The sequence below is a fragment of the Lithobates pipiens genome, unplaced genomic scaffold (genome assembly GCF_037356315.1).
Source record: "Lithobates pipiens isolate NorthernLeopardFrog02 unplaced genomic scaffold, aLitPip1_a1.2 Scaffold_13, whole genome shotgun sequence".
NCBI lineage: Eukaryota > Metazoa > Chordata > Amphibia > Anura > Ranidae > Lithobates > Lithobates pipiens.
Window position 1 is genome coordinate 231,442,899 of NW_027507718.1, and position 24,264 is coordinate 231,467,162.

General features: G+C 49.6%; 1 protein-coding gene across 2 annotated transcripts in view; it reads left to right on the top strand.

Moving 5' to 3' along the window:
• Positions 1-24,264, top strand: part of LOC143974694 (beta-1,4-galactosyltransferase 1-like) — a 336,266-nt gene that overhangs the window by 308,464 nt on the left and 3,538 nt on the right. The window lies entirely within an intron of this gene.

A 24,264-nucleotide genomic window follows, 5' to 3' on the forward strand; every position in this document is an offset into this window, starting at 1 on the left:
TGCGACACAGACCCCAGGCCAGGAGGGCCCTGGGGTTGGGATCACGGACCTCGGAAAATTAACCCAGAAAAATGGCGTCGATACCTTAAATACCCTCTCCCAGAATGCACAGCAGGGAAACCACACCCACTGAACCATTTCCGAGCAAGAGGTGGTAGTCAATGCATCCAGCCTGCTGCTGTTCCACACCCACCGACGGTGACAGTGACACCTACGGTCAGGTGGGAATCAGTGCAACCCAGCAGAACTGGTACAGATACAAGAACTTTCAGAGAAATCAGTCTGAGCCAAACTAAAGCTTCAAACAATGAAATTTAAAAAAATAACCATAGCGTCTGCTCATCAGGAGCAGGGCGCTACAATCTTTAGTAAAATAATTGCATTTACATGTTCTGTGTAGGGATGAGCCAAACTGACCCCTGTTCAGTTCGCACCAGAACTTTCTAACACCGCCTAAGTTCGGACCTGAATAATGAACCCCATTAAAGGCAATATGACCCAAACGCCAAAAAAGTGCCCATTTTGAGGACTTAGATGCAAGTAGTTGGGCATACAATGGTTATAAGGGTCCGGGTCCTGCCCTGGGGGATGATTTTTAAAGTGAAAGCATAAAAATTGAAAAATTCCTTCCAATATAGTGCCTTGGGGTCCCCTTAGTCTGCCTGTAAAGTTGCAGATCTATACCATGTCTAGAAACTGCTGCAGCAATAATTGCATTTATAAAGCCCAAGGGTCCTGGATTTGGAAAACCATTGCTTACAGATTGTTGCATGTCTTTCTCTTCTTCAAAGCCTATGAAAGTGCCAGAATCCTCCTCCTCATCCTAATCCCCTCTCTCCTTCTATGTGTTCTGTAATATAGGAATGATGGTGTCTGGATAAAGTGGGCCTTGAGAGGAAAGAAAGTCCTCTTCCCCCTGATGCTCTGCCTCCAGTGCCCTGTCCATAATGCCATGCAGAGTCTGCTCCAGCAGGAACACAACAGGAATTGTGTCACTGATGCATGCACTGTCACTGCTTACCATCCTTGTGGCCTCCTCAAATGGTGACAATAGAGTGCATGCATCCTTAATGATCAGCCATTGGCCTGGGGAAAAAAAAGTCAAGGTGGCCTGAGCCTGCCATTGTGCCGTACTAGCACAGGTACTCGTTGATGGCCCTCTGCTACATATATAGCCACTGCAGCATTCATAAAGTTGAGTTCCACCTGGTGGGCATGTCACAAATCAGGTGGTTTATGGGCAGGTGGAATTCCCACTGAATTTCAGCCAACCGAGCACTGGCTGTGTATGACTGCCTGAAATTGCTACAGACTCTTCTGGCCTGCTTTAGTGAAACCATAGATATGTACTTAGGAAACACTGCACCACCAAATTGACCTGGCACATGTGTCAACTTTACCTGTCTAAGGGCGCACAGGAGGTTTGAGCCATCGGACACCACTATTTCTGGCTCCAGCTGGCATGGGTTGAACCACCTCTGGGCCTGTCCCTGCAAATCTGCAAGAATCTCTGCTCCGGTGTGGTTCCTGTCCCCTAAACACACCAGCTGAAGCACTACATGGCACCTTTTAGTCTGACTCTGGGAATAGCCCTTTGCTTAGGATGTTCCTGATTAGTGATGGCCGAACGATTCGCCCAGCGGTCGTTTTGCGGCGAATTTCAGCTGTTCACGGTCCGCCCGTTCGGCGGACTATTGGCGCCGTTCGCCCAGCGGACTTCCGTGTTTACTGTGTAAAAGAACTTTGACCTATGATGACACATCCATCATGGGGTACAGGACAGCCAATTGAGACATTACAGCACATGGACACTTGGACATTCCCCCTAACTTATAAAATAGATCCGATCCGGCGGCCATTTTACATTCTTTCTTCTGTCACTATAGGGAGTGGTTGCTGTGTGGAGCAGGGAGAGATTGCAGTGACCCAAATTGCTAGCTATTTGGTACACAAAAGTTCTTTTCAGGACTGGTATAGGTGTTAGGTGTATATAGGTTGGCTGTGCTATTGATTTTTGAAGCAGCCTGAGTGTCTTTTGTCAGTTTAGAGAAAGGGACAGGACGGTGTGTCTGCTGTAGGGACAGTCAGTTTAGTCATTAGCTGTTACTATCAGGTCCACAAAAGTGCTATTCCAGTTATTGTTCCAGTAGCCTCTGTTTTGTCAGTTTATATAGGGACAGGCAGGAAGCAGTGTGTGAGGCAGTGAGGGTCAGTTTAATCAGTAGCTGTTACTATATTAGGTCCACAAAGGTTCTTTTCAGGACTGGTATCAGTGGTATGGTAATAGGCTTGTACATGTATAATATTCTTTCTTCCAAATATAGAAAGAATATTATACTTGACTGCTGCCCTTCTGCTGCAGTCTGCTAATCATTCACAACCTACTTGTTCCACAAAGCTCCTTATAAGGACTGGTAATAACCTGGTGTAGGGTGCTATAGTACATAGGGTTGAGTGAGGTACAGTCTGCCATTCTATAAGGACTGGTATAGGTCCACAACACATAGGGATGAGGTGCACTACTGCTGACCGCTGCCCTATACTGCAGCAGTCCTTCATCGGTATAGGGACTGAGAGTTTTGTCACGGGGTCATTTAAAAAATGACAGGCAGAGGAAGAGGCAGGCCCTTTCGCAGGGGTGGTAGGGGTAGGGCAGGAGAAACAGGCTTGAGCCAAAGTGGGAAGTTGCAGAAGGTGCGTTCAATTACTTTAAAGGACGCACCAGACTTGGTTGAGTGGCTCACTCAGCCTTACTCTTCTGCACCCTCCTCATCCTCTCGATCTGCACCCTCTTCTTCACTCTCTGCTATGTGCACCCCCAAAGACACTACCACCAACAACACCACCACCACCACCACCACATACCTTCCGCTTGAGTCACAGGAATTATTTTCCGATCCATATCAAGACATTTCTGATGCGCAGCCACTCTTGGTAATGGATCAGGAAGAGGAGGTAGCGACAACCGCTACTCTGACGACAGTACCCAGATCAGCCCAAGGAGGAGGCTGGTCCCCGGTGTTGCTGCCTACTCCGAGATCTCTACTTATAGCGGTGGGGAAGGTGACGTCGATGATGACGTGTCTAGTGATGTCACGTGGGTGCCCACAAGAGAGGAAGAGGAGGGGAGTTCAGAGGGAGATATGGACCAGCAGATAGGGAGGAGAAGCAGGAATAACTTACATTGCACAGGAGGGCCAAAGCAGACTGCAAATGTATCAGGAGCGAGTCATCGACCATGTACAGTCACATCTGGCGCTCCCAGGACACCGGCACATGGCTCCACAGTGTGGGCTTTTTTTAACGTGTCCGCTGCTGACAATAGCGTTGCCATCTGCAATCTTTGCAGTGAACGCATTAGTCGCGGTAAGCCCAACACTCACCTAGGGACGACCGCCTTAAGAAGGCACATGAGCAGCCATCACCGAGCCGAGTGGGAGCAACGGAACACACAAAGCCACACTCCAGGCTCTCACCGTCCAGCCTCGTCTTCTACTTCTCCTTCTCCTCTCTCCTCACAATTGACCTCCACTCCATTTTCCATCACGCCAAGCTCATGTTTTTCTGCAAAAAGGCAGGCTTCCGTGGGCCTAATGTTCGAGCGTAAAAAAATGACGCCGGATAACCCTCTTGCCCAACGGTTGACGGCTGGCTTGTCAGAACTCATAGCCCGCCAACTACTGCCATATAAACTGGTGGACTCGGAGGACTTTTGCAAATTTGTGGCCATTGGAACACCACAATGGAAGGTCCCAGGAAGGAAGTATTTCTCAGAGAAGGGCATCCCAGAGCTATATGGCCATGTCCAGAGGCAAGTGAATGTATCTCTGGCACACAGTGTCGGTGCCAAGATACATCTGACCACAGACACGTGGTCTAGCAAACACGGGCAGGGAAGGTATATCACTTTTACTGCCCACTGGGTAAACCTTCTGACGGCCGTCAAGCATGTAACCCGTGGCACCAGTGTAGATTTAGTTTTACCACCATTGCATGCAGGCCTGACTCTTCTTCTCCTCCTCCTCCTACTCCATCCTCCTCCCTCTCCTCCTCAGCTGACTCCTCCTTTTCCGCTGCTAGCGTTTCTTCCACTGCGCCGCCCAAGCTCCCCAGAACCTATTCGACATGCCAGGTGAGACGTTGCCATGCCGTGCTGCGTCTGTTGTGCCTGGAAGCCAAGAGCCACACTGGCCCGGCACTCCTTTCAGCTTTGCGTTCACAGGCAGATCAGTGGCTAACACCCCTCAATTTGACAGTTGGTAAAGTGGTGTGTGACAACGGTGCCAATCTGCTTAGTGCATTGAAACAGGGCAAAATCACGCACGTGCCATGCATGGCACACATCTTAAACTTGGTCGTGCAGCGATTCCTTGTCAAATACCCTGGGGTCCAGGACATCTTGCGGCAGGCAAGGAAAATCTCGGCCCATTTCAGAAGATCTTACACAGCCATGGCTCGCCTTGCTGACATTCAGCGGCGACACAATCTGCCGGTCAGACATCTTATTTGCGATTGCCCGACGCGATGGAACTCAACCTTCTATATGCTTGATAGGGTGCTCCAGCAGAAACGTGCAGTTAACGTCTACCTGTATGAACTCTGTGGCAGAACAGGTTCTGGGGAGCTGGGGGTTTTTTCACCGTGCCAGTGGCTGCTCATGCGCGACGCATGCAGACTTCTGCGCCCATTTGAGGAGATCACCAAACTGGTCAGTCGCAGCCATGGCGCCATCAGTGACATGGTACCTTATGCCTTCTTTATGGAGCGTGCATTGCGTCGTGTCATTGATCAAGCTGTGGAGGAGCAGGAGCGGGAAGATGAGGAAGTCGCAATGCTGGATGAATTCCCGGGGGGGCTACTCTATCTGAGACACGTCAACAGCAGGAGTCTGAAGAGGAGTCAGAGGAGGATGGTGCCGGGGCGGATGAGGAGGAGCAAGAAGAGCATGCTTTAAACCTTTCTGGGATCCCTGTTGTGCGTGGATGGGGAGAGGAGAATGAAGAGGACGACATTATCCTGGATGATGAGCAGGAGCCAGGCCACCACACCGCTTCCAGTTTAGTGCAAATGGGGGCCTTCATGCTCCAGTGTTTTAATAGGGACCCCCGTATAAAAAGCATAAGGGTCAAGGACCAGTACTGGGTGGCAAAGTACTTAGACCCCGGTACAAACACAAAATGGGGGAAATGTTACGGCCGTCACAGAGTGCTGGCAGAATGGAGCACTTCCAGGCCTTGCTTCGAGAAATGCTGCATTCTGCCTTTGCGTGTGCTGGCAGAGGAGCAATTCCCATTCCCAGAGAAGGAGTTGCGGGTACCAATCCAACAGCGCCTGCAAGAAGAGGCCGGTTTGAAGATGTGTTGGTGACTTCGGATATGAGGTCATTCTTTCAGCTGACCCATCGACAGGTGTCATCCGGATCCAGCATCAGGGAACGCCTAGACCGTCAGGTGTCTGACTACATCGGGTTAACGGCCGATGTGGACGCTCTGAGGAGTGATGAACCCCTGGACTACTGGGTGGGCAGGCTTGACCTCTGGCCAGAGCTTGCCCAATTTGCAATCGAACTGTTGGCTTGCCCCTCATCCAGTGTCCTGTCCGAAAGGACGTTCAGCGCAGCAGGGGGGATCGTGACCAATAAGCGTACTCGCCTAGCTCACGACAGTGTTAACTACCTCACATTTCTAAAAATGAATGAGGCATGGATCTCGGAGGAATTCCACACATGTGACCAGTAGACCATGTTTTTTTAAACGAGCACAAAGACCTTCTTTCTTCATTTGGCTCACTTCCTTGTCCAAAAAAAGCACACCGTACTATATGCCCGTACCCTCCTCTTTGAAGAGGTTGAGCGGTGTCATATTTCTACTGGGGCTGCTTATTATGAGGGGCTCCCACCATCCCTGTGCTGTGCTGACATCCTCCTGGGGCTGTTCCTCTGCTGTGCATATTATGAGGGGCTCCCACCATCCCTGTGCTGTGCTGACTTCCTCCTGGGGCTGTACCTCTGCTGTGCATATTTTGAGGTGCTCCCACCATCCCTGTGCTATGCTCTTTATGAGGGGCTCCCACCATCCCTGTGCTGTGCTGACTTTCTCCTGGGGCTGCTTATTATGAGGGGCTCCCACCATCCCTGTGCTGTGCTGACTTCCTCCTGGGGCTGCTTATTATGAGGGGCTCCCACCATCCCTGTGCTATGCTGACATCCTCCTGGGGCTGCTTATTATGAGGGGCTCCCACCATCCCTGTGCTATGCTCATTATGAGGGGCTCCCACCATCCCTGTGCTATGCTCATTATGAGGGGCTCCCACCATCCCTGTGCTATGCTCATTATGAGGGGCTCCCACCATCCCTGTGCTATGCTGACTTCCTCCTGGGGCTGCTTACGGTGCAGGTGTCAGTGCTGTATATCACGGTGCTGGTGTTAGTGCTTTATGTCACGCTGCTGATGTCAGTGCTCTCTATTACGGTGCTGTTGTCAGATGACTCTATCACGGTGCAGGTTTCATTGCTGTATATCACGCTGCTGATGTCAGTGCTCTCTATCACGGTGCTGCTGTCAGTGCTGTATTTCACGGTGCTGGTGTTAGTGCTTTATGTCACGCTGCTGATGTCAGTGCTCTCTATCACGGTGCTGCTGTCAGTGCTGTATATCACAGTGCTGGTGTTAGTGCTTTATGTCACGCTGCTGATGTCAGTGCTCTCTATCACGGTGCTGCTGTCAGTGCTGTATATCACGGTGCTGGTGTTAGTGCTTTATGTCACGCTGCTGATGTCAGTGCTCTCTATCACGGTGCTGTTGTCAGATGACTCTATCACGGTGCAGGTGTCATTGCTGTATGTCACGCTGCTGGTGATCATCTCCTGCACCCTCTTTGCCTACCCTGACCTTCACTCTCCTCCATTGCCTTCATGCGCTCCACAGTCCTGAATTGTCACAACAATTTCCCATATAAAAAAAGAATGCTTGTAGTTGTCGATCCCAGATTCACCTCATACATGTGTTATGTCATTGGCCATGTGGTGGGACTATGTTTGCACAGCTATTAATAATTTTGTGGCTACAAATTTGACCTGTAGGTTTGCGAAGTTCGCCTCTCATTGAAGTCAATGGGGCCCACCGCGAACGTTTCCGTTCGCGAACTATCGGCCACGTTCGCGGTCCGCGTTGCGAAACGTCCCGTCAGAAATTCATCCATCACTATTCCTGATGTTCATAGGACAATTCTGCAAAGGAGGGCATGGAGGTGGTGGAGGAGGAGGAAGGGGTAGGGCTCACATGTCTGGCATCATCCCCACCAGCTGTATGGAGATGTGGGGGCACAACAAGCTGCAGCACCAAGCCCTGTCCTTTTGAGTTGCAAGAAGCGTTACCCAGTGAGCTGTAAACTAAATTTATGGTCAAAACCCTTCGTCCTCAAAGATATGGAAGGAAAACATAAACACGCCACATGACGAACAACATAAAATAGACCTGAAGTGTGCCCTGGTCTGCGGTAAGGTAAACCCAGGTGAGCTGGGCAGTGAGCCCTGTGCTACTGGGTGGTATGCTAAGAGAAGGGCGCATACCTGAAGAAAGTAATGGATGTTCCTGTAGAGAAACTTGTTTTTTGAGTGCTGTGAGAAAGGGAAATGGGTGGGAGGGTACCGTGCACTGGAATCGACACTGAACGGTGTGCGAGGTCTGGTTATATACCCTCCGGGCTCCTCCCATAATTACGGGCCACCATACTGGCCCTCTTATTTATGGTCAAAACCCTTCGTCCTCAAAGATATGGAAGGAAAACATAAACACGCCACATGACGAACAACATAAAATAGACCTGAAGTGTGCCCTGGTCTGCGGTAAGGTAAACCCCGGTGAGCTGGGCAGTGAGCCCTGTGCTACTGGGCGGTATGCTAAGAGAAGGGCGCAAAAGACTTGATTTAGGGACAAAGTAGTTTATTATAGTAAGACAATATGCTTAGAGAGCAAGGCCGCAGAAGGCTTGAGCCATTTCTGACTGTGGGTCGGGAATGTACTGAGCGAAGCAAGTGGATTTCCATCTTCCCAACTTCCTGATTACGTGTGCTGGAACTCCGTTGCGTGAGGCTGCTGATGCTGCTCCGATGCAAAAAGAATGTCCTGAATAACGAGCTGGGTCGAGGCCTATATTGCGTAGGAGGATCTTGACATGGCTGATAAACTGATTACAGCTAAGAGGTTTAACCGGGAATGGTAATAACGGGCTGTCGGGTGATGGATCGGATAAGTGCGCTAGTAATTGGTCCAAGACGGCCACGGGGCACCAGGTATTGAAGGTTTCGAAAAACTTGATGTCCGTCCCTGGGCCCACCTGTTGTGTTTTAGATACCTCTAGATGTAGAGTGAAGAAGGTTTGGTGGCGAGTGAGGTGCCGTCTGCATAGCGTCTTACAGCTGGAGCTGGTGACTGTAAATTCGCTGGGGCGCAGAAAACCATAGAAGGCTAGGTAAATGGCTGCTTTAATGACCAGGCTAGGAAAGGGGCCAAAAGGGGAACGAGAGAGGAAGAGTGATATCTCACGAAAGATGGCGCCGGTCACGGGAAGACGTTTGCTGCTGACTGGCGGCTGCTGTTTGAGAATACCACGCAGAATTGTCTTGACTGCATGAGCGGCGAATAAGGACGGCTTGGCGGGGTCTTGCAAAGAAATAAAGTGTTGGATGCCTGCCATATAGAGTCTGATAGTATTGTGAGCCAAAGTCATCTGCGTGTGGCAGTATGAAATGAAAGCGAGGATATGATGGAGATCGCCTGGGCTCGCCCCGGGAAAGGCTGCTAGGAATCTGTTGTACATTTTCCAGGCAGCACGATAGGCCTTGATCGTGTTGTGAGATAACGAAAGGTTAATGAGCTTGGTAGCATTGCGTAGGTATGGATTCAATGTAGAGTTAGCTGAGACCAGTGTGGGATAGTAGTCATGGTTGGGTCGGCTCCAGGTTCCTGTGAAAAGAATGATTCGAAATTAAGGCGGGACAGGGCATCAGCTAAGGTATTACACTTGCCTGGGATGTGGATGCAGAGAAGATTAAATTGGTGCTGAAGGGACAATTGTACCAGCCTGCGAAGAAATGCCATTATGGCCAGTGACTTAGAACGGCCTTTGTTTATGATGTTGGCTGTGGCTTGATTGTCTGTGACAACCGTAACTGTCTGTCCTGCCCAGCTACTGCCCCAGGCTTGTGCTGCAGCCACTATAGGATATAGCTCGAATAGCGAGGATGATAGACTGAAGCCGGGGATTGCGAGAATTTCTGGCGGCCATGGGCCTGCGAACCAGTGACGGTCAAAGATCGCTGCAAAGCCTGTGGAGGCTGCAGCATCAGTGACTATCTGGGGTGAAGAGGGGGATACTGATGGGATAAACATTGAGATGCCGTTCCAATTTGCTAAGAAATCGTCCCACATGTTGAGATCGGCTGTCGCTGCTTGATCTAGCCTGAAGACACGGTCGGGGTCTTGGACTTGGGAAAGAAATACCAAGAGGCGGGAGACAAAAGATTGACCCTGGGGGATGATCCTTACCGCGAAGTTGAGCATCCCGAGCAAAGACTGAAGTTGTCTCTTGGTGCACCCTTGGGTAACCGTAAAGGTATGGATGACCTCCCTGATGCGGGTTAGTTTGTCGAGAGGTAAGCTAGCCTGCATGGTTTGAGTGTCGAGGATGATACCCAAGAAGGTGATGCGTTGTGCGGGGCCTTCCACCTTCTTCTCCGCTATGGGTATATTGAGTTTGGCAAAAACTTCTCTAAGGTTATTTAGATCTACTGGAGGTTCCCTAGGTTCCTCAATAAGCAGAAAGTCGTCCAAGTAGTGGATCACTTTCTGACAGGACGCGTGGTGTGAAAGAATCCAGGACAGGCACTGGGCGAACGTGTCGAAGAGCCACGGACTGCTTTTGGAGCCGAAGGTCAATTTTGTGGCGAAATAGTACTGGTCCTTCCATTTGACACCGTGCCATTGCCATAGGCATGGATGGATCGGTAATAACTTAAAAGCGTCCGCGATGTCGGCTTTGGACAGCCAGGCGCCAGCTCCCAAGCTGAGGATGGTTTGGATGGCAAGGTCTACGGAGGAATATTTGAGGCCGAATTCCTCTGAGGGTATAAGGGAATTTAAACTAGGTACGTGAGAAAAATGAGGCGCGGACAAATCATAGACTAAACAAAGTTTATTTGAGAATTTCCCTTTCACAAGCCCGATAGGGCTGACTCTCCAAACAGAAAAAGGTGGGTGTGAGAAGTGGCCGATCATGTATCCCCGATCAAGTTCATTTTGCAGCAAGGTGCTGATCGCTTCTTCGTCTGTGGCTGCTGACCGAAGATTTCTGCATTCGTGGGTGGTGTCTGGAAGAGTGATAAACCCCGTGTGGAAACCTACAGTGAAACCCTGTAGTAGGAAGGCTGCTAGTGAGGGTGATGGGTGTGAAAGAAGGTAGAAGTGCAGCCATCCGATGTGTATGCGGCTCAGTCATGTGTGGTTAGGTTTTTTGATCCCACAGGCGATTCTGGGGTGAGCTTGGTGGCAAGCGAGGCAGACGTGGAGGAGTCTGCATTGAGGGAAATGGCAACCCCCGATATTGAAGTTGTTACAAATTTGAGCTCCTCCTAGCGTTTTAATGGGTCGACCTAACTTGTCTTCTTGTGGGTGCTGTGTGGATGTACCTGAGCTCTGAGCTGTGTTTGAGAAGGGGGGAAAGTACGGGGGGCGTCTGCCCTCGTTTTCCGAACACCAGCTAGCTGTGTGGGTGGCCGACTGGCAGTTGGTGCACAGTGGGGAGCGTAGTCCCGCGAAATGGCGACAGAATAGTTCTGTATCGACTGCGCTCCAGTCGGTAGCCAACTGAAACTGGCTGAGCCTGGCAGCTGCTTTGGCTGAAAAGGAGCGGTGGTAGTCATAGAACGCGCTCCCTCCATACCTATAACCTAGATCCGTCACTGCGTGTAAATACAGATCTAGTTCTTCCCTTTTGTTGGGGTTGAGGGAGCAAATTATGTCTCTGACCATGCCAAAGGCGAGCACGAACTCAGTGACTGTGAGCTTACGTGTGAGCCTACGGTCTTTTGCTTTTAGGACGACGGAGACATCCCCCCATGTATAGGCTTTGTTCTCCGCTGCGTCGTGTACCGAAATAAGGAGGGACGCGAGATTGACGTCCCGGCCATCTAAAATGTCCTTCCTAATGTTAGCTGGGACGAGATGTGCCGGGAAGATGGTGGAGCTGTACTGGGGCGTACCTAACGGCATTGGCATGGGGGTGGTAGTGGCGGGTGACGTGGGGAGCACTTGTCGTTCTTCCAGAGACACTACTCTGGTCTGGACATCAGAGACTGTCGATGAGAGTGAAGCCACTAAGGAGTGCAGCTGAGCAACTGCTGATGCGATGGAGTGTAGGGACGCCTGGCAATTTGAAGAGTTCGGCTTTTCTTGCTGTAGCCGGGAAGGGAATATCCCTACGTCGCAGTTCTGCCGTGAGTTTCGGGATGGTCCAGGCTCTGTAGAGCTGTCCGTCATCGTTGGTTGAACCCGCCCCAGGTGATGACGGGTCGGGGGAAGAGATGTCGCTGCCGGCCAACGACATGGCGTCCGCTAAACGAGAGGGGAAATGCATATGTTTTAAGAAAAGGTTGGGGATACAGGAGGGGACAGAAAGGTATTTCGAGGAAAGCATGAAGTAGGAAAAATCAGGGGGAGTGGCAGCCATAGCGACAGTTGGTTTGCGCTTGAGCGCTGTTTGAGTGAAAAAAAATTTAAAACTCATAAGAATGCGTGACAACCGAGGTGAGCCAGGAGGTGACTGGCTAGGTAACCGATAGCTCGGGTGTCCGACTGTGCTCGGCACAGACTAGTGCACCAGAATCCCCGGGGCGGACCGGGGAGGGTAACGGAAGTCTGGTGTGCTAAGTAGGAATTTTGCGGTCTGTAGAAACTTGACGTGTGTTCGGTCGGCTAAATGCTTGCACTGCCAGCAAGAATGGGGGTTTAGGCGACCTTGTCTGCGTAGTGGAGGCTTGTGCTCCGAAAACAGAGTGAGATGCGTAGAAGTATGTGACAGTTGCTAACGCCTCGGAACCAAAATAAAATGATGCGTGTGAAGTTAAATATGTCGTGAAAGTGTGTAAGAGAAAGGAAAAAAATTTTTTTTTTAAATCTTAACGTTTCCATACCTTCTAACGATGCACCTGCCTTGAAGCCCTGGTGCTGGCGACTCTGTTGGGGTCAAGGACTGAATTTGTGTGAAAACCTACAGCGGGGTGATACGGGAGTAGTAATAAGGTGGGTTTACAAGCTGTTTCGGGGCCATAGCCGACCCCCGGGTGAAGAAATGCAAAACTTTAACCAGGTTACCCTGTGTTCTACCCCCCTCCACCCCCCCATTTTTTTTTTTTACCTGGAATGGGTGGTCCGAGCCTGTTGCAGGATGGACCAAGTGGCAAACTTACTGACCTAAAAGAGGAACAGGGTTAGAGAAAACGTATGAGTAGCCGTGTTGCTACTGGAGACGTTCGGCTGTTTTTGTGAGCCAAATGCAGAAAGACTTGCCGTGGTTGCAAGACGGTTTAGTTTAGAAAGATAAAAGGTAAGAAAAATGATTATGTGGGGTTGACCGTGCGTAACTACGAGCGATTTGGTGCAGAAGTTGTGAATGAACATGCAATTAGGTTCGAGAAAGGTGAAAAAGTATGGTAGAGCTTGTGCTGTGACTATTAGAACCGGGCTGGATGCGAGCCCTGAAAGAATGGTTGGTGAAAGATTTGGCCCGTTGGTCGATGATGTGATAAGACTCGGTGCAGTATTTTTTATAATTGGTTCCGTGCGGATTCGAAACATAGCTGCGACTAGGTGCGAATCCCACGTAACCAGTTGTGAGTCAGTCGATGACAAGGGTTCGGACTGCCTAAGTGTATTTTTTATATTTAAGGGTATTTGACAAAATGCAAAAATATTCGAATCGTACAGTTTTGACGACCGGATTTTGAATCGGCAGTCTGGAGTGCGTATGTGATCTGAACGAGCGAGTAGAAGGCCAACTCGAGGCGGGGTGCATGTTTGAAACCGTGTAAGGGTAGCAACTGGTTTCGGTTTACTTACAGGCGGAACGATTTCGAAAAAGTAAACATGGTAACGAATCGATACGAATTCAGAGTAAAGGAAGCAAAATGACCCTGCCTGTGATGGAAATGCGTGCCGATTTTAACGAAAGCTGTGAACGAGTACAGAATGAGAACGTAAGGGTGAATACGGCAGGTAGAAGAAAATATACGTGAAAGATAGCGTAAAAGAGATACTAGCCGAAGGTGCGACAACTTTAGCAAAGAAAACAAGCTAACGAACTGATACCAACTTGAGTAGAGAATAACGAGAATAGTCCTACCTGCGACGACGAGGCGTAACGGTCAACGAAGTTTGCGAATGGAGACGGGATAGCGATGGTGTATGTACGCACTTACGAAGACGAAGTAAGAAGCAACGGTCGGCCTGGTGACGTTTTACCGCGCACTGGAATTGACACTGAACGGTGTGCGAGGTCTGGTTATATACCCTCCGGGCTCCTCCCATAATTACGGGCCACCATACTGGCCCTCTTATATATATCGTCCCTGCCCATGCTTGCTGGACCACGTGTCAGCAGTAAGGTGGATTTTATGGCTGACTGGCTTGCCCAATGATGCCAGAACATTCCCTTCCATGTGATGGTAGAGAGATGGAACGGCCTTACGTGAAAAGTAGTAGCAACTGGGAAACTGCCATTGTGTTACAGCACATTGTGCGAATTCACGGAATGGGGCAGAATCCACTAGGCTGAAAGGCTGAAGTTGGAGAGCCATTGGCTTTGACAAGCTTGCATTCAGACGCTGGGCATGTGAGTGGCAAGGACTGTATTTTTTCCACTGCAGCAGATGGGGAAGAGAAATTTGCTGGCTACAGCTGGTGGTGTGCTGCTGACAGATGTGCTGCTAGGACCTGGGACACCCTAAACTATACCATCATACCTGTCAGTGGAGGATGCTGAATGGTAATGACTCGGTATCGCAGGGGCAGACTGAAGTGGGTAAGGAGGAGAGGCAAATTTGCGCCCTTTTTGTGTGACTTTTAGGTGCTCTTGTCAAGAGGCTGAGTGGTTGGTTGGACGTTAAATGCCTTGTTAAGCATGTGGGGCCCAAATGGTTGGTGTTTTTGCCACGTTTGATGTGCCTGATAGGGATGGCCTTTCGGTTCGCCCGGCGGTCAGTTTGCAGCGAATTTTGCGTGTTTGCGATTCGCCAAACCAGCGGACTTCTGGCGCTGTTCGGCCGGCGGACATATGCGTTTACATTGCGAAAGAACTTTGACCCACGATGACACATCGATCATGGGGTACAGGAGAGCCAATTGAGACATTTCAGCACATGGACAATTGGACATTCCCCCTACCTTAAAAATAGACCTGATCTGGCGGCCATTTTACATTCTGTCTTTTGTCAGTGTAGGGAGAGGTTGCTGTGTGGAGCAGAGACAGACTGTAGTGACACAAACCACTAGCTATTAGGTCCACAAAAGTCCTTTTAAGGACTGGTATAGGTGTACAGTATACAGTATAGGGTTCTGGTGCACTGCTGCTGACTGCTGTGCTGGTGATTGCTGAGTGCACTGCTGACCGATTCTGCAGCTGTCTTTTGTCAGTGTAGGGACAGGACGCTGTGTGGAGCAGCGACAGTCAGTTTAATCACTAGCTATTACTATTAGGTCCACAAAGGTCCTTTTAAGGACTGGTATAGGTGTACAATATATAGGGTTCTGGTGCACTGCTGCTGACTGCTGTGCTGCTGATTGCTAAGTGCACTGCTGACCGATTCTGCAGCTGTATTTTGTCAGTGTAGGGACAGGACGCTGTGTGGATAAGGGACAGTCAATTTAATCACTAGATATTACTAGTAGGTCCACAAAGGTCCTTTTAAGGACTGTGTCACGTACCTAGTAGTTGAGCCTGGAATGCAGGGATCGGCCCCTCGTATCCCCCTGGCTAATGAACCCCTGGAGATGAGGACAGGTATTCAAAAGTTCAGGGGGCACAAGTGCCTGGCAGATGGAGACTGGTCCAGATGAACAGCTGGGCACCGACAACGAGTAGGTAGAGCTGGTAGGACTGATCTGTAGCATGCAGGCACCAGTGGATGGACTGCTGGGCAGGTGGTCGTCAGGAGGCACCAGGAACCCAATGGGTAAGCAGAAACAGGAGTATCGGGTACAGGCCGGGTCAGCAGGAATCGGTCAGCAAGGTACAAGGGATGAGGCAGAGACGTGGTCAGACAAGCAGAGGTCGGAGGCAGGCAGCAATGGATCAGAGTCAAGGAACAAGCCGGATATCAGGAAACCAGGGTAACGGGTACAGATTCAGATAGCAAGATCACGGACACGCTGTAGACTGGACAGCACGGGTGGAAGGGAGCCAGTGACTAAAGAAGGCCTTAGGGCGCCAAACAGACGTACGACGGGTCAGCGCGTCCTCGCAAGGGAACGTGCTCCCGTTCGCGACCCACGTGCGCGTGCGCGTTCGTTCGTGTTGACGCGAGTGCGTTCGTTAGCTTTAGCGCGCGTCAAAGAGAAATGACGGGCTCTCCACGACGGGTCTCTACGGGTAAGTCTCTTGCATACGACCGGGGTGCCCGAGCGGTCGTGACATTGCCCCCCCCCCAAGGGGCAGCCTCCGGATGCCTAACCAAGCCAACTTGTTCGGGTAGGACTTCTTGAAGGCACGGATGAGTCTCTTGGCGTGGATGTTGGCTTCTGGCTCCCATGAGTTTTCCTCAGGTCCGTACCCCTTCCACTTGACCAAGAATTGAATCTGGTTCTGTCTCTTTCTACAGTCCAGAATGGCCTCCACTTCAAACTCGATCTCCCCATTGACCAACACGGGTTCCGGAGGGCTGGAGATTCTGTCAGTGAAGGGGTCCATGACTGTGGGTTTGAGGAGTGACACATGAAAAACTGGATGGATTCGGAAGGATCCAGGAAGTTTGAGTTCAAACGCAACATCGTTTAGTTTCCTCTTGATCGGGAAAGGACCTATGAATCTTGGGCCCAACTTCTTAGAAGGGCAGGAGAGCTTAAGATTCAGGGTAGACAGCCAGACCCGATCCCCAACCTTAAGGTCCAGTTCCCCTCTCCTCTTTCGGTCGAAGACTTCTTTACTGTGCTCCTGTGATCTGGCCACAGTTTCCTGCAGGAGCTTGTTGTTTTCTTCAAAGAAATTCAGGTTCTTTTGAACCGCTGGCACTGAGCACTCAGGAAGGTCGCCAGACAGGAACAACGGGTGGAATCCAAAGTTTGCATAGAAAGGGGATTGCTTGGTGGCCGAGTGGACAGTATTATTGTACGCAAACTCCGCCATTGGTAAAAGAGAGGCCCAGTCGTCTTGAGCGAAGGACGAAAAACAACAAAGGTATTGTTCCAGTGTTTGATTCGTCCTTTCGGTCTGGCCGTTGGTCTGCGGATGGTAGGCTGAAGATAGGCGAAGGTCAATCTTCAATGCTTCGCAGAGTGCCCTCCAAAACCTTGAGGTGAACTGCACCCCCCTATCGGATGTGATGTTGGCAGGAATGCCATGAAGCCTCACAATTTCCTTTATAAAAATGTTAGCTGTCTCCGCAGCTGAAGGGGTGCCCTTCATGGGCAAGAAGTGTGCCATTTTGGTGAGTCGGTCAACTACGACGAAAATCGTGGAGTGATCTTCGGAAGGGGGGAGTTCAACGATGAAATCCATGGAGATCATCCTCCACGGTCTGTCAGGAACGGGTAGTGGTCTTAGTAGACCCCAGGCTTTTAACTTGTCGCTTTTACTTCGGATGCAGGTGGTGCAAGCTTGTACGTAATTCTTGCAATCGTCCTTCATCCGTGGCCACCAGAAGGTGCGCCTGAGTAATTCCAGGGTCTTGAGTATCCCAAAGTGGCCAGCCAAGGGGTGGTCATGACAGGAGGCCAGAACCAGAGTCCGAGCTGCCTGGGGGACGAAAATCCTGTTCTCGTACCATAGAAGGCCATCACTGGAGGATAACGGGGTACCGGATGGAGGTATAGCGCCTATGGACGCCTGCTTAAGTTGAGACATCACATCTCCCTGGAGAAGAAGGAAGTTCCCAGCAGAGAGGATGGTATCAGTAGGTGGCAAGTTCTCCGGCTGACTGAACATGCGGGATAAAGCGTCCGGCTTGGTATTTTTGGATCCGGGACGGTAGGTGATATGGAATACAAATCTTGAGAAGAAGAGTGCCCACCTGGCCTGACGAGGCTTAAGTCTCTTAGCTGTCTTCAGGTACTCTAAATTTTTGTGGTCTGTATAGACCAAGATTGGGTGGGTAGCCCCTTCCAGCAAGTAGCGCCACTCTTCAAGTGCGGACTTGATGGCTAATAACTCACGGTCTCCGACGTCATAATTTCTTTAGGATTCTGATAGCTTGCGGGAGAAGAAGGCGACCGGATGGAGTAAGGACTTGGGTCCCTGCCTCTGGGAGAGTATTGCTCCGACTGCTATTTCTGAAGCGTCAACTTCAAGGGTATATGGTAGAGCAGAATCGGGGTGTTTCAGGACCGAGGCTGAGACAAATAGATTCTTCAGGGACTGGAAGGCCTTTTGTGCTTCAGGAGTCCAATGAAACCTTCGGTTCTGTTTGGTCAGCTCGGTAATGGGAGCGATAATAGCAGAAAAACCCTTTATGAACTTGCGGTAAAAGTTAGCAAAGCCCACAAATCGCTGGACTCCCTTTCTATCTGAGGGAGCAGGCCAATCTTGGATTGCTGAGACCTTCTGTGGATCCATCTCTACTCCTCTTACCGAGATGACCAAGCCGAGGAACTGGATGCTCTGCTGTTCAAAAATACACTTTTCAGGTTTGGCGTACAAGCCTTGGAGACGGAGACGGGTCAGTACCTTCTTCACGTGTTCCCGATGAATGGCTAGGGTGGAAGAGAAAATTAAAATATCATCCAGGTAAATAATTACAAACAAATCTAGATAGTCCCTAAAAATGTCGTTAACAAAGTGCTGGAAAGTGGCCGGGGCATTACACAATCCAAATGGCATCACTAAGTATTCGTAATGCCCGAAGCGGGTGCGGAAGGCGGTTTTCCACTTGTCACCTCTCCTGATACGTACGAGGTTATAGGCGCCCCGAAGATCCAACTTAGAGAAGAACTTAGCGGACCCCAGTCTTTGAAAAAGTTCAGGTACCAGCGGCAGGGGGTAACGATTTTTAATGGTGATTTTATTCAGGGCCCGATAGTCCACACATGGGCGTAGGGAGTGGTCTTTTTTTTCTACAAAGAAAATTCCAGCGCCCGCCGGGGAGGTGGAGGGCCGAATAAATCCCTTTGCTAGACTGTCATCTAGATATGACTTCAGGGCACTCAGTTCGGACTCGGAAAGAGGGAAGATCCTTCCAAAGGGAATTTCTGCCCCCGGGAGCAGTTCTATTGGGCAGTCATATGACCTATGGGGAGGAAGGGTCTCTGCCCCCTTTCTGCTGAAGACATCTAGGAAGGCGTGATACTCCTTGGGTACCGCTTGTCGGGTTTCGTCATCGGATTCTGAACAGAGAAGAACCGAGGAGTCCCCGTCGGGGTTCCGGCAGCAATGCTGGAGGCAGTAATCCGAAGGAAATTCGATGGTTCCGGTGATCCAATCAATCCGCGGGTTGTGTGCCTTCAGCCAAGGCATACCAAGGATGATTGGGAACAGGGGAGACTGAATGACGTCCAGGCACAAGAGTTCTCGGTGAGTTCCGGCAATGACAGCGGGTAGGGGGCTAGTCTCCTGAATCACAGGTCCTGATCCCAAGGTAGACCCGTCAGCTAGGTATACCGAGAGCCCCTTCTCTCTTGGTCTGAGGGGAATGCTATTTCTTCGGGCGAAGGACGAGTCGACGAAGCCACTGCAAGCCCCGGAATCAATAACCGCGTGGGTTTGGATAGTCCTTCCTGGGAGCTGCAAAAGGACAGGAACAGCCAGATGAGAAGAGTTATCAGTCAACACAGATGAGGGGACAGGTGGAACAAGGAGGCACTTACGTATCTTAGCTGGACAGGAACGAACAAAGTGCCCTGGCTCTCCGCAGTACAGACAAAGGTTGTTGACCCGGCGACGTTGGCGTTCTTCTGGGGTCAGAGACGGGCGAAGTAACCCCAGCTGCATGGGTTCCGGGGTGTCCAATGTGGATGCGGGTGGAGCAGGAGGAGTTGGGTGACTAGGCACCCGTGGTAGCATCCAGATTGGACGAGTAGCTGCGGAAGAACGTTCCTGGCGGCGTTCCCTCAAACGCCTGTCGATTTGGATGGAGGTGTCTATCAGGGCTTCTAATGTCTCGGGGATGCCCACACGAGCCAACTCATCTTTCAGGGCCTCGGAGAGACCCAAGCGGAACTGATAGCGCAGGGCCGCGTTGTTCCACTCTGTGTCCGCGCTCCATCGCCGGAATTCTGATACATAGTCCTCCACAGGTCTACGACCTTGTTGCAGGGCACGTAGGGCTGCTTCTGCGGTTGCAGCGAGTTGGGGGTCCTCATAGAGTCTGGACATTGCCTGAAAGAAGGTATCCACAGAGTCTAGAGATGGGTCTTTCCGCTCCAACAGACGGTGTGCCCAGGCCTGAGGTTCATCTGTCAACAAAGAGATGATGAATCCCACCTTCGTTGCTTCAAGGGAGAAGGTCCGGGGTTGCAAAGCAAAGTAAAGTTCGCATGAGTTGCGGAAGGCCCTGAACTTGTTTCGGTCTCCCGAGAATCGTTCCGGGGTTGGAACCCTAGGTTCAGGTGGCAGCATGACTACTGAAGGTGGGGCATGAACCCCTGGAGCGGCTGGTGCTGAAGCAGATAGTGCCTGAACTTGTTCCTCCAGTCTTCCGTAGCCCTCCTGCAAACTCTTAACTGCTTGAGTAAGGCCGGCCAGATGATGGCAGAGCTCGTCCATGGGGGAGGCTCCCTGCGCAGGCTCGGACATGGCTGTCCAGTACTGTCATGTACCTAGTAGTTGAGTAGTAGTATCCCCCTGGCTAATGAACCCCTGGAGATGAGGACAGGTATTCAAAAGTTCAGGGGGCACAAGTGCCTGGCAGATGGAGACTGGTCCAGATGAACAGCTGGGCACCGACAGCGAGTAGGTAGAGCTGGTAGGACTGATCTGTAGCAGGCAGGCACCAGTGGATGGACTGCTGGGCAGGTGGTCGTCAGGAGGCACCAGGAACCCAATGGGTAAGCAGAAACAGGAGTATCGGGTACAGGCCGGGTCAGCAGGAATTGGTCAGCAAGGTACAAGGGATGAGGCAGAGACGTGGTCAGACAAGCAGAGGTCGGAGGCAGGCAGCAATGGATCGGAGTCAAGGAACAAGCCGGATATCAGGAAACCAGGGTAACGGGTACAGATTCAGATAGCAAGATCACGGACACGCTGTAGACTGGACAGCACGGGTGGAAGGGAGCCAGTGACTAAAGAAGGCCTTAGGGCGCCAAACAGACGTACGACGGGTCAGCGCGTCCTCGCAAGGGAACGTGCTCCCGTTCGCGACCCACGTGCGCGTTCGTTCGTGTTGACGCGAGTGCGTTCGTTAGCTTTAGCGCGCGTCAAAGGGAAACGACGGGCTCTCCACGACGGGTCTCTACGGGTAAGTCTCTTGCATACGACCGGGGTGCCCGAGCGGTCGTGACAGACTGGTATAGGTGTACAGTATATAGGGTTGTACACACATAATATACTTTCTTTCAAATATAGAAAGCCTACTATACTTTACTGCTGACCGATTCTGCAGCTGTCTTTTATCAGTTTAGGGACTGAGGGACAGTCTGCAAATCACTAGCTACTAGATCCACAAAGGTCCTTTTAAGGACTGGTATTAGGTCTACAGTATGTAGGGTTGTACACGTATAATATACTTTCTTTCAAATATAGAAAGCCTATTATACTTGACTGCTGAGCGATTCTGCAGCTGTCTTTTATCAGTGTAGGGACTGAGGGACAGTCTGCAAATCATTAGCTACTAGGTCCACAAAGGTCCTTTTAAGGACTGGTATAGGTTACAGTATATAGGCTGTGTTTAGTTATTTTGAGAGGACAGAAAACTGACACAGTTCTACCAGCTATACACTCACTACTTTACATTTTAGCAAAGTGTAGTTTCTTCAGTGTTGTCACATGAAAAGATATAATAAAATATTTACAAAAATGTGAGGGGTGTACTCAGTTTTGTGAGATACTGTATGTCCTGGGCGCTGGGTGACCTTGTCCCGGGATTGCCTGGTCCCATAATGTACATAATGCAGAATTAAAGCAGTTATGAATGGAAATAAAAAAGACGTTCAAAATCCTAAAATGTTGCTTAAAAGAGCTAGTGAGTAATATAGTAATGAATAAATAAATCTAATTCTTCCACCAAAGTTAGTTGTTTTGGTTCCAAAGTTACTTGACCTGTAATTACCCAATCTGTTAATGTCAAAATCACCCAAATAAGGTTTTCTTGTATTTTAAGGGTTATATTTTGTGGAGGGACGCTATATTTTTTTTTCCCTTAACAATGCAAACAGAATCATGGAAGTAGACAATGTAGATTTGTAAGGGTCTATGCACATTGGCTTAAAAAACACTTTTTATTTACAGTTTTGTGTTTTGCTCGTAGAAGCAGCTCATTGTCATCCTATGTATCCATGGACATTAGGCTGTTTAGAGGCATATTTTAAGTTCAGTGTTTAGAGACAGGAAAAAAATCCTTCTTGTTTGCGTTTTTTATTGGAGTTTTTTGGTAGAAAAAAATTAACAACACTTCTAAATGCACATAAACGTGTACAAAAATGCTCTATATGAGTTTTTTTTCTGCCAAGGGATCTGGCATTTTTTTAACCACTTGCCGCCCGCCCTATAGCAAATAGACGGCGGCAAAGTGGTTTCATAATCCTGACCGGACGTCATATGACGTGATCAGGATTATGAGCCGCTGCGCGCCCCCGGGGCGCGCATCACGCCGATCGTTGTTGCGGGGTGTCAGTCTGACACCCGGCAACTACGATCTCGGTAAAGAGTCTCAGACGGAGACTCTTTACCACGTGATCAGCTGTGTCCAATCACGGCTGATCACAGTGTAAATAGGAAAAGCCGGTGATCGGCTTTTCCTCACTCGCGTCTGTCAGACGCGAGTAGAGGAGAGCCGATCGGCTACTCCTCTGACAGGGGGGGTCTGTGCTGATCGATTATCAGCACAGCCCCCCCGAGGATGCCCACACTGGACCACCAGGGACGCCACCAGACCACCAGGGATGCCAAGGACAAGGTATGCCACCCTAGACCACCAGGGATGCCAATCAGTGCCCATAATGGATGCCAATCAGTGCCCACAATGGGCATCACTGATTGGCATGCATTATTGATTGGCACTGACTGGCATCCATTAGTACAATATATAATACAATGCCGCCTATCAGTTCCCATCTGTGCCGCCTATCAGTGCCTACCCATGCCCACCTGTGCCGCCTACCCATGCCCACCTGTGCCGCCTACCTATGCCCACCTGTGCCTCCTACCCATGCCCACCTGTGCCGCCTAACCCATGCCCACCTGTGCCACCTATCCATGCCCATCCATGCCAATCCGTGCCAATTTGTGCCACCTATCAGTGCCCATCCGTGTCGCCCATCAGTGCCACCCATCAGTGCCGCCTATCAGTGCCACATATCGGTGTCCATCAATGCCACCTCATCAGTGCCACTTCATTGGTGCCACCTCATCGGTGCCCATCAGTGCCGCCTTATCATTGCCCATCAGTGTAACCCCCATCAGTGCCCATCAGTGAAGGAGAAAACTTACTTATTTGCAAAGTTTTGAAACTGAAACAAAAAAAAAACATTTTTTTTTTCAAAATTTTCGGTATTTTTTTATTTGTTCAGCAAAAAATAAAAACCGCAGAGGTGATCAAATACCACCAAAAGAAAGCTCTATTTGTGGGGAAAAAAATGATAAAAATTTCATTTGGGTACAGTGTAGCATGACCGCGCAATTGTCATTCAAAGTGCGACAGCGCTGAAAGCTCAAAATTGGTCTGGGCAGGAAGGTGTTTAAGTGCCCGGTATTGAAGTGGTTAAAGCCCAGTGTGCACGGAGCAAAAAAATTCATTTATAACAAGTATCCCTTATGAAAAGAAAAGAACTGTGCTTAATGTAATTACACATCATGGTTGCTGATTTTCTGAGCAATAAGGCCACATGGAAATTTTGAAAACATTCTAAGGGCCTGCAAACTTTCAAAATTCATTGACAGGTGCATTTGACCTGCAGTTTGAATTCCCACTACTTTTGTGTTCTCATAAATGTGAAAAAACAAAAGTATAGCGCTAACAGAGTAGGTTCAAAAACCTGAGAGTAAATTTTAAATAAGTGCGAATACCTAAACTCAGAAAGAAAAGTTTCAGGGATTCGTACTCGTAGCATATAACGAGAAATAAAAAAGACAAGGGCTCCGGATGGTGTAGGTCAAAAAAAAAGATTGGTTTTATTAAAAATACGTATATTACAAAAATAAAAAGTGATCACAAAAGAACGAAGAAACTGAAAAAAAGCAATATGGGGTGCAAGTAAAGCTGCCCGACAAGTTTCGACACAAGCGGTCATCAACAGGGGCCTACACCATCCGGAGCCCTTTTCTTTTTTATTTCTTGTTATATGCTATGAGTACGAATCCCTGAAACTGGAGCTGGGATATACTAGTTTCCGGAGGTATCATCATCCCTGAATACGGGAACCACTGGCTGCTAACCATCTGGCCCAATCATTTCCAGTCGGGATTGTGGACGCCTATAAGAAGATTCCATACCATGACCCTTCTCTTCAGAGGCTGGAGTATAACCCTTAGGGGTTACAAGCTCTTTAGACTCATTTTCGTAGGGCATGCGGGTCCAACTTTTCTGGTAAGAGTATTCATCTTATAAACTCCAGATTGTTGCATCTACAGATATCTCTACAGACAAATATATTGTCGTGGTTGTCTCCATGTTACCTTGATTTAAAGTTTATACGAGAAGATTGGTTACCCTCTCTCCATATAAGTGGACCTATACATAGACTGACGAACTGTTGTTAGCCTATTTTTCAGGACTCACGTCATGTGACCCCACTGTCATTACATTATCTATGCACTATTGTATGTATACAGCACCAGGGATTACACCTTGCACATATTGTTGTTTGCACTTGTTTAGTGCAAGGTTTTTTCTTTCTGAGTTTAGGTATT